The following is a 10,752-nucleotide window of genomic DNA, read 5'->3' on the forward strand; positions in this document are numbered from 1 at the left end:
CAGTGGAGTTCTCTTTCAGTCACTGAGGCCAGTCGACTTGCAAACAGAGTCTGCCCAGCACTGCTTTCGCGAGGCTCTTTGACGACTGGGACACTCTTCCTTGGCAACCCAGAAAGCAGTACTTTTCCCTTGCTATGAATGGGAAGAGTGCTTCCCAGGGGCCTATTTCGCCTAGGGTTCCTCAGAAGCCAGAGGACGCTCTTCAGGCACACAGTGGTCATCATGCGAAATGGGTGCACGATCCACTGTCCTATGTGTCCCCAGGGGCATAGCAGAGTTAAGGCACTCCATTTCAGAGTATGGTTTCGTGGATACAATGCACACCCAGCTCTGCTGATATGAAACACTGGATCTTACCTTGTGGCCTTAGGTCACCTTTCATTGGCCGGAGCTGAATTTGGAGTGCAGTAGGATGAGTTTCTAGAAGGGAATTGTCAGCACATTTTTGGCATTGAGAGAACGCAGCCTTGGCCCACAGCGAAACTCCTGCAGTGAAGAGAAGGTGGGCCGCTAGTGCTGTTCAGGCAGCTTTGAAGCCAAAAGCAAGTCACTTGCAAAGCGGGAAAATGTGATCTTTCCCATCAGTGTCCCACTTTCAAGCTCGATGACAAAGCATGTTTATCTGATGATTCTGCCTAGCTACCTAGTACAAGGGAAAGACTGCCTCCATCTGCTAAGAAAGGTTTTCACGTGGGGACTGCTGTACATGCACAAGAGCATTCCCCCGCCGTGCAAAAGTTAGGCCTTGGTGAATCTGGATGGTCCCAGAAGTCCAGCATTGTCACAGGGAAAGCTGTCCGTTGTTTTCAGGCTGGAACTCAACATCTAGCTTCCGACTGCCGTAGGGAGACGTCCGTTGGGAGTTCACAGGTTTCATTTGTGAGGCACAGTGGCGTTTCTCAGAGCCCAAATTCCTCCTTGGGGCACACCAGCATGGAATGTAAGGCTGCTTAGAACGGCGTTCCTGAGGCCGTTTGGATGCTGTACAAACGAGAGCTGTCGAGCGATCCGGGCAGGGCTTTGCCATTACCGCTGCACATTCACAGCGTTAAAGCAAACGAACCCTTTTGCCTCCTGGGACTCAAAGGCAACAAAAGAGTTGGCGGCGTTCAGTGCCCCTTCACAGATGTTACAACCAATGTGAGTGCACAACGCGTCGTGAAATACATAACAGAGTGGAAGCATTCCTTTAACACATGCTTCTTCGCTACTATGGCACACCTAAGCTTACAATGGGAGACATCTGGACTTTTACTTGATGCCTGGGGTGCCATTTCTTTGGCTGGTAATTTCCAGAGTGCTCCTGGAGGAGCTCCCAGCAAGGAACTGAGACAGCATGCCTCATACGAGTACACTCATAGTACTTTGGTGACGCCTTCAGGCAGCAAAGAGAAGATGGGCAGCAGGAGTGTTTTTCAGGCAGCTTTCAAACCGCAACTGTCTCGCCTACCGCGGAGGAAAATAAGGTTTTGCCAGGGTAGCCTGGTTTCAAACATGAGCTCCTATAGTTACCCTCAGTCGTTTCTGACTCCCTCAAGGAAACACACGGAACCCACAGGGCCCTTCCATGGAGATCCTTTGGCAACAGAGTCCTCTGCCTAGGCTGAACTGGGGAAGTATTTCAGTACCTTAGGTAGGCCTCGGTGACCATGGCTCTTGCACATCCCAACAGAGTTAAGTGTGAAAAGTGAACTGGTCATCAGGCTGGACGCAGAGCTTAGCTTTCGCTTCTGCCTGCGTTCTGTCCTGAGTCCAGGCCTCAATCGTCAGCACACTGTGTATTAGCAGTGGAGTTCTCTTTCAGTCACTGAGGCCAGTCGACTTGCAAACAGAGTCTGCCCAGCACTGCTTTCGCGAGGCTCTTTGACGACTGGGACACTCTTCCTTGGCAACCCAGAAAGCAGTACTTTTCCCTTGCTATGAATGGGAAGAGTGCTTCCCAGGGGCCTATTTCGCCTAGGGTTCCTCAGAAGCCAGAGGACGCTCTTCAGGCACACAGTGGTCATCATGCGAAATGGGTGCACGATCCACTGTCCTATGTGTCGCCAGGGGCATAGCAGAGTTAAGGCACTCCATTTCAGAGTATGGTTTCGTGGATACAATGCACACCCAGCTCTGCTGATATGAAACACTGGATCTTACCTTGTGGCCTTAGGTCACCTTTCATTGGCCGGAGCTGAATTTGGAGTGCAGTAGGATGAGTTTCTAGAAGGGAATTGTCAGCACATTTTTGGCATTGAGAGAACGCAGCCTTGGCCCACAGCGAAACTCCTGCAGTGAAGAGAAGGTGGGCCGCTAGTGCTGTTCAGGCAGCTTTGAAGCCAAAAGCAAGTCACTTGCAAAGCGGGAAAATGTGATCTTTCCCATCAGTGTCCCACTTTCAAGCTCGATGACAAAGCATGTTTATCTGATGATTCTGCCTAGCTACCTAGTACAAGGGAAAGACTGCCTCCATCTGCTAAGAAAGGTTTTCACGTGGGGACTGCTGTACATGCACAAGAGCATTCCCCCGCCGTGCAAAAGTTAGGCCTTGGTGAATCTGGATGGTCCCAGAAGTCCAGCATTGTCACAGGGAAAGCTGTCCGTTGTTTTCAGGCTGGAACTCAACATCTAGCTTCCGACTGCCGTAGGGAGACGTCCGTTGGGAGTTCACAGGTTTCATTTGTGAGGCACAGTGGCGTTTCTCAGAGCCCAAATTCCTCCTTGGGGCACACCAGCATGGAATGTAAGGCTGCTTAGAACGGCGTTCCTGAGGCCGTTTGAATGCTGTACAAACGAGAGCTGTCGAGCGATCCGGGCAGGGCTTTGCCATTACCGCTGCACATTCACAGCGTTAAAGCAAACGAACCCTTTTGCCTCCTGGGACTCAAAGGCAACAAAAGAGTTGGCGGCGTTCAGTGCCCCTTCACAGATGTTACAACGAATGTGAGTGCACAACGCGTCGTGAAATACATAACAGAGTGGAAGCATTCCTTTAACACATGCTTCTTCGCTACTATGGCACACCTAAGCTTACAATGGGAGACATCTGGACTTTTACTTGATGCCTGGGGTGCCATTTCTTTGGCTGGTAATTTCCAGAGTGCTCCTGGAGGAGCTCCCAGCAAGGAACTGAGACAGCATGCCTCATACGAGTACACTCATAGTACTTTGGTGACGCCTTCAGGCAGCAAAGAGAAGATGGGCAGCAGGAGTGTTTTTCAGGCAGCTTTCAAACCGCAACTGTCTCGCCTACCGCGGAGGAAAATAAGGTTTTGCCAGGGTAGCCTGGTTTCAAACATGAGCTCCTATAGTTACCCTCAGTCGTTTCTGACTCCCTCAAGGAAACACACGGAACCCACAGGGCCCTTCCATGGAGATCCTTTGGCAACAGAGTCCTCTGCCTAGGCTGAACTGGGGAAGTATTTCAGTACCTTAGGTAGGCCTCGGTGACCATGGCTCTTGCACATCCCAACAGAGTTAAGTGTGAAAAGTGAACTGGTCATCAGGCTGGACGCAGAGCTTAGCTTTCGCTTCTGCCTGCGTTCTGTCCTGAGTCCAGGCCTCAATCGTCAGCACACTGTGTATTAGCAGTGGAGTTCTCTTTCAGTCACTGAGGCCAGTCGACTTGCAAACAGAGTCTGCCCAGCACTGCTTTCGCGAGGCTCTTTGACGACTGGGACACTCTTCCTTGGCAACCCAGAAAGCAGTACTTTTCCCTTGCTATGAATGGGAAGAGTGCTTCCCAGGGGCCTATTTCGCCTAGGGTTCCTCAGAAGCCAGAGGACGCTCTTCAGGCACACAGTGGTCATCATGCGAAATGGGTGCACGATCCACTGTCCTATGTGTCGCCAGGGGCATAGCAGAGTTAAGGCACTCCATTTCAGAGTATGGTTTCGTGGATACAATGCACACCCAGCTCTGCTGATATGAAACACTGGATCTTACCTTGTGGCCTTAGGTCACCTTTCATTGGCCGGAGCTGAATTTGGAGTGCAGTAGGATGAGTTTCTAGAAGGGAATTGTCAGCACATTTTTGGCATTGAGAGAACGCAGCCTTGGCCCACAGCGAAACTCCTGCAGTGAAGAGAAGGTGGGCCGCTAGTGCTGTTCAGGCAGCTTTGAAGCCAAAAGCAAGTCACTTGCAAAGCGGGAAAATGTGATCTTTCCCATCAGTGTCCCACTTTCAAGCTCGATGACAAAGCATGTTTATCTGATGATTCTGCCTAGCTACCTAGTACAAGGGAAAGACTGCCTCCATCTGCTAAGAAAGGTTTTCACGTGGGGACTGCTGTACATGCACAAGAGCATTCCCCCGCCGTGCAAAAGTTAGGCCTTGGTGAATCTGGATGGTCCCAGAAGTCCAGCATTGTCACAGGGAAAGCTGTCCGTTGTTTTCAGGCTGGAACTCAACATCTAGCTTCCGACTGCCGTAGGGAGACGTCCGTTGGGAGTTCACAGGTTTCATTTGTGAGGCACAGTGGCGTTTCTCAGAGCCCAAATTCCTCCTTGGGGCACACCAGCATGGAATGTAAGGCTGCTTAGAACGGCGTTCCTGAGGCCGTTTGAATGCTGTACAAACGAGAGCTGTGGAGCGATCCGGGCAGGGCTTTGCCATTACCGCTGCACATTCACAGCGTTAAAGCAAACGAACCCTTTTGCCTCCTGGGACTCAAAGGCAACAAAAGAGTTGGCGGCGTTCAGTGCCCCTTCACAGATGTTACAACGAATGTGAGTGCACAACGCGTCGTGAAATACATAACAGAGTGGAAGCATTCCTTTAACACATGCTTCTTCGCTACTATGGCACACCTAAGCTTACAATGGGAGACATCTGGACTTTTACTTGATGCCTGGGGTGCCATTTCTTTGGCTGGTAATTTCCAGAGTGCTCCTGGAGGAGCTCCCAGCAAGGAACTGAGACAGCATGCCTCATACGAGTACACTCATAGTACTTTGGTGACGCCTTCAGGCAGCAAAGAGAAGATGGGCAGCAGGAGTGTTTTTCAGGCAGCTTTCAAACCGCAACTGTCTCGCCTACCGCGGAGGAAAATAAGGTTTTGCCAGGGTAGCCTGGTTTCAAACATGAGCTCCTATAGTTACCCTCAGTCGTTTCTGACTCCCTCAAGGAAACACACGGAACCCACAGGGCCCTTCCATGGAGATCCTTTGGCAACAGAGTCCTCTGCCTAGGCTGAACTGGGGAAGTATTTCAGTACCTTAGGTAGGCCTCGGTGACCATGGCTCTTGCACATCCCAACAGAGTTAAGTGTGAAAAGTGAACTGGTCATCAGGCTGGACGCAGAGCTTAGCTTTCGCTTCTGCCTGCTTTCTGTCCTGAGTCCAGGCCTCAATCGTCAGCACACTGTGTATTAGCAGTGGAGTTCTCTTTCAGTCACTGAGGCCAGTCGACTTGCAAACAGAGTCTGCCCAGCACTGCTTTCGCGAGGCTCTTTGACGACTGGGACACTCTTCCTTGGCAACCCAGAAAGCAGTACTTTTCCCTTGCTATGAATGGGAAGAGTGCTTCCCAGGGGCCTATTTCGCCTAGGGTTCCTCAGAAGCCAGAGGACGCTCTTCAGGCACACAGTGGTCATCATGCGAAATGGGTGCACGATCCACTGTCCTATGTGTCCCCAGGGGCATGGCAGAGTTAAGGCACTCCATTTCAGAGTATGGTTTCGTGGATACAATGCACACCCAGCTCTGCTGATATGAAACACTGGATCTTACCTTGTGGCCTTAGGTCACCTTTCATTGGCCGGAGCTGAATTTGGAGTGCAGTAGGATGAGTTTCTAGAAGGGAATTGTCAGCACATTTTTGGCATTGAGAGAACGCAGCCTTGGCCCACAGCGAAACTCCTGCAGTGAAGAGAAGGTGGGCCGCTAGTGCTGTTCAGGCAGCTTTGAAGCCAAAAGCAAGTCACTTGCAAAGCGGGAAAATGTGATCTTTCCCATCAGTGTCCCACTTTCAAGCTCGATGACAAAGCATGTTTATCTGATGATTCTGCCTAGCTACCTAGTACAAGGGAAAGACTGCCTCCATCTGCTAAGAAAGGTTTTCACGTGGGGACTGCTGTACATGCACAAGAGCATTCCCCCGCCGTGCAAAAGTTAGGCCTTGGTGAATCTGGATGGTCCCAGAAGTCCAGCATTGTCACAGGGAAAGCTGTCCGTTGTTTTCAGGCTGGAACTCAACATCTAGCTTCCGACTGCCGTAGGGAGACGTCCGTTGGGAGTTCACAGGTTTCATTTGTGAGGCACAGTGGCGTTTCTCAGAGCCCAAATTCCTCCTTGGGGCACACCAGCATGGAATGTAAGGCTGCTTAGAACGGCGTTCCTGAGGCCGTTTGAATGCTGTACAAACGAGAGCTGTCGAGCGATCCGGGCAGGGCTTTGCCATTACCGCTGCACATTCACAGCGTTAAAGCAAACGAACCCTTTTGCCTCCTGGGACTCAAAGGCAACAAAAGAGTTGGCGGCGTTCAGTGCCCCTTCACAGATGTTACAACGAATGTGAGTGCACAACGCGTCGTGAAATACATAACAGAGTGGAAGCATTCCTTTAACACATGCTTCTTCGCTACTATGGCACACCTAAGCTTACAATGGGAGACATCTGGACTTTTACTTGATGCCTGGGGTGCCATTTCTTTGGCTGGTAATTTCCAGAGTGCTCCTGGAGGAGCTCCCAGCAAGGAACTGAGACAGCATGCCTCATACGAGTACACTCATAGTACTTTGGTGACGCCTTCAGGCAGCAAAGAGAAGATGGGCAGCAGGAGTGTTTTTCAGGCAGCTTTCAAACCGCAACTGTCTCGCCTACCGCGGAGGAAAATAAGGTTTTGCCAGGGTAGCCTGGTTTCAAACATGAGCTCCTATAGTTACCCTCAGTCGTTTCTGACTCCCTCAAGGAAACACACGGAACCCACAGGGCCCTTCCATGGAGATCCTTTGGCAACAGAGTCCTCTGCCTAGGCTGAACTGGGGAAGTATTTCAGTACCTTAGGTAGGCCTCGGTGACCATGGCTCTTGCACATCCCAACAGAGTTAAGTGTGAAAAGTGAACTGGTCATCAGGCTGGACGCAGAGCTTAGCTTTCGCTTCTGCCTGCGTTCTGTCCTGAGTCCAGGCCTCAATCGTCAGCACACTGTGTATTAGCAGTGGAGTTCTCTTTCAGTCACTGAGGCCAGTCGACTTGCAAACAGAGTCTGCCCAGCACTGCTTTCGCGAGGCTCTTTGACGACTGGGACACTCTTCCTTGGCAACCCAGAAAGCAGTACTTTTCCCTTGCTATGAATGGGAAGAGTGCTTCCCAGGGGCCTATTTCGCCTAGGGTTCCTCAGAAGCCAGAGGACGCTCTTCAGGCACACAGTGGTCATCATGCGAAATGGGTGCACGATCCACTGTCCTATGTGTCCCCAGGGGCATAGCAGAGTTAAGGCACTCCATTTCAGAGTATGGTTTCGTGGATACAATGCACACCCAGCTCTGCTGATATGAAACACTGGATCTTACCTTGTGGCCTTAGGTCACCTTTCATTGGCCGGAGCTGAATTTGGAGTGCAGTAGGATGAGTTTCTAGAAGGGAATTGTCAGCACATTTTTGGCATTGAGAGAACGCAGCCTTGGCCCACAGCGAAACTCCTGCAGTGAAGAGAAGGTGGGCCGCTAGTGCTGTTCAGGCAGCTTTGAAGCCAAAAGCAAGTCACTTGCAAAGCGGGAAAATGTGATCTTTCCCATCAGTGTCCCACTTTCAAGCTCGATGACAAAGCATGTTTATCTGATGATTCTGCCTAGCTACCTAGTACAAGGGAAAGACTGCCTCCATCTGCTAAGAAAGGTTTTCACGTGGGGACTGCTGTACATGCACAAGAGCATTCCCCCGCCGTGCAAAAGTTAGGCCTTGGTGAATCTGGATGGTCCCAGAAGTCCAGCATTGTCACAGGGAAAGCTGTCCGTTGTTTTCAGGCTGGAACTCAACATCTAGCTTCCGACTGCCGTAGGGAGACGTCCGTTGGGAGTTCACAGGTTTCATTTGTGAGGCACAGTGGCGTTTCTCAGAGCCCAAATTCCTCCTTGGGGCACACCAGCATGGAATGTAAGGCTGCTTAGAACGGCGTTCCTGAGGCCGTTTGAATGCTGTACAAACGAGAGCTGTCGAGCGATCCGGGCAGGGCTTTGCCATTACCGCTGCACATTCACAGCGTTAAAGCAAACGAACCCTTTTGCCTCCTGGGACTCAAAGGCAACAAAAGAGTTGGCGGCGTTCAGTGCCCCTTCACAGATGTTACAACGAATGTGAGTGCACAACGCGTCGTGAAATACATAACAGAGTGGAAGCATTCCTTTAACACATGCTTCTTCGCTACTATGGCACACCTAAGCTTACAATGGGAGACATCTGGACTTTTACTTGATGCCTGGGGTGCCATTTCTTTGGCTGGTAATTTCCAGAGTGCTCCTGGAGGAGCTCCCAGCAAGGAACTGAGACAGCATGCCTCATACGAGTACACTCATAGTACTTTGGTGACGCCTTCAGGCAGCAAAGAGAAGATGGGCAGCAGGAGTGTTTTTCAGGCAGCTTTCAAACCGCAACTGTCTCGCCTACCGCGGAGGAAAATAAGGTTTTGCCAGGGTAGCCTGGTTTCAAACATGAGCTCCTATAGTTACCCTCAGTCGTTTCTGACTCCCTCAAGGAAACACACGGAACCCACAGGGCCCTTCCATGGAGATCCTTTGGCAACAGAGTCCTCTGCCTAGGCTGAACTGGGGAAGTATTTCAGTACCTTAGGTAGGCCTCGGTGACCATGGCTCTTGCACATCCCAACAGAGTTAAGTGTGAAAAGTGAACTGGTCATCAGGCTGGACGCAGAGCTTAGCTTTCGCTTCTGCCTGCGTTCTGTCCTGAGTCCAGGCCTCAATCGTCAGCACACTGTGTATTAGCAGTGGAGTTCTCTTTCAGTCACTGAGGCCAGTCGACTTGCAAACAGAGTCTGCCCAGCACTGCTTTCGCGAGGCTCTTTGACGACTGGGACACTCTTCCTTGGCAACCCAGAAAGCAGTACTTTTCCCTTGCTATGAATGGGAAGAGTGCTTCCCAGGGGCCTATTTCGCCTAGGGTTCCTCAGAAGCCAGAGGACGCTCTTCAGGCACACAGTGGTCATCATGCGAAATGGGTGCACGATCCACTGTCCTATGTGTCCCCAGGGGCATAGCAGAGTTAAGGCACTCCATTTCAGAGTATGGTTTCGTGGATACAATGCACACCCAGCTCTGCTGATATGAAACACTGGATCTTACCTTGTGGCCTTAGGTCACCTTTCATTGGCCGGAGCTGAATTTGGAGTGCAGTAGGATGAGTTTCTAGAAGGGAATTGTCAGCACATTTTTGGCATTGAGAGAACGCAGCCTTGGCCCACAGCGAAACTCCTGCAGTGAAGAGAAGGTGGGCCGCTAGTGCTGTTCAGGCAGCTTTGAAGCCAAAAGCAAGTCACTTGCAAAGCGGGAAAATGTGATCTTTCCCATCAGTGTCCCACTTTCAAGCTCGATGACAAAGCATGTTTATCTGATGATTCTGCCTAGCTACCTAGTACAAGGGAAAGACTGCCTCCATCTGCTAAGAAAGGTTTTCACGTGGGGACTGCTGTACATGCACAAGAGCATTCCCCCGCCGTGCAAAAGTTAGGCCTTGGTGAATCTGGATGGTCCCAGAAGTCCAGCATTGTCACAGGGAAAGCTGTCCGTTGTTTTCAGGCTGGAACTCAACATCTAGCTTCCGACTGCCGTAGGGAGACGTCCGTTGGGAGTTCACAGGTTTCATTTGTGAGGCACAGTGGCGTTTCTCAGAGCCCAAATTCCTCCTTGGGGCACACCAGCATGGAATGTAAGGCTGCTTAGAACGGCGTTCCTGAGGCCGTTTGAATGCTGTACAAACGAGAGCTGTCGAGCGATCCGGGCAGGGCTTTGCCATTACCGCTGCACATTCACAGCGTTAAAGCAAACGAACCCTTTTGCCTCCTGGGACTCAAAGGCAACAAAAGAGTTGGCGGCGTTCAGTGCCCCTTCACAGATGTTACAACGAATGTGAGTGCACAACGCGTCGTGAAATACATAACAGAGTGGAAGCATTCCTTTAACACATGCTTCTTCGCTACTATGGCACACCTAAGCTTACAATGGGAGACATCTGGACTTTTACTTGATGCCTGGGGTGCCATTTCTTTGGCTGGTAATTTCCAGAGTGCTCCTGGAGGAGCTCCCAGCAAGGAACTGAGACAGCATGCCTCATACGAGTACACTCATAGTACTTTGGTGACGCCTTCAGGCAGCAAAGAGAAGATGGGCAGCAGGAGTGTTTTTCAGGCAGCTTTCAAACCGCAACTGTCTCGCCTACCGCGGAGGAAAATAAGGTTTTGCCAGGGTAGCCTGGTTTCAAACATGAGCTCCTATAGTTACCCTCAGTCGTTTCTGACTCCCTCAAGGAAACACACGGAACCCACAGGGCCCTTCCATGGAGATCCTTTGGCAACAGAGTCCTCTGCCTAGGCTGAACTGGGGAAGTATTTCAGTACCTTAGGTAGGCCTCGGTGACCATGGCTCTTGCACATCCCAACAGAGTTAAGTGTGAAAAGTGAACTGGTCATCAGGCTGGACGCAGAGCTTAGCTTTCGCTTCTGCCTGCGTTCTGTCCTGAGTCCAGGCCTCAATCGTCAGCACACTGTGTATTAGCAGTGGAGTTCTCTTTCAGTCACTGAGGCCAGTCGACTTGCA

Source organism: Eubalaena glacialis, chromosome 13, assembly GCF_028564815.1.
Source record: "Eubalaena glacialis isolate mEubGla1 chromosome 13, mEubGla1.1.hap2.+ XY, whole genome shotgun sequence".
Classification (NCBI taxonomy): Eukaryota; Metazoa; Chordata; class Mammalia; order Artiodactyla; family Balaenidae; genus Eubalaena; species Eubalaena glacialis.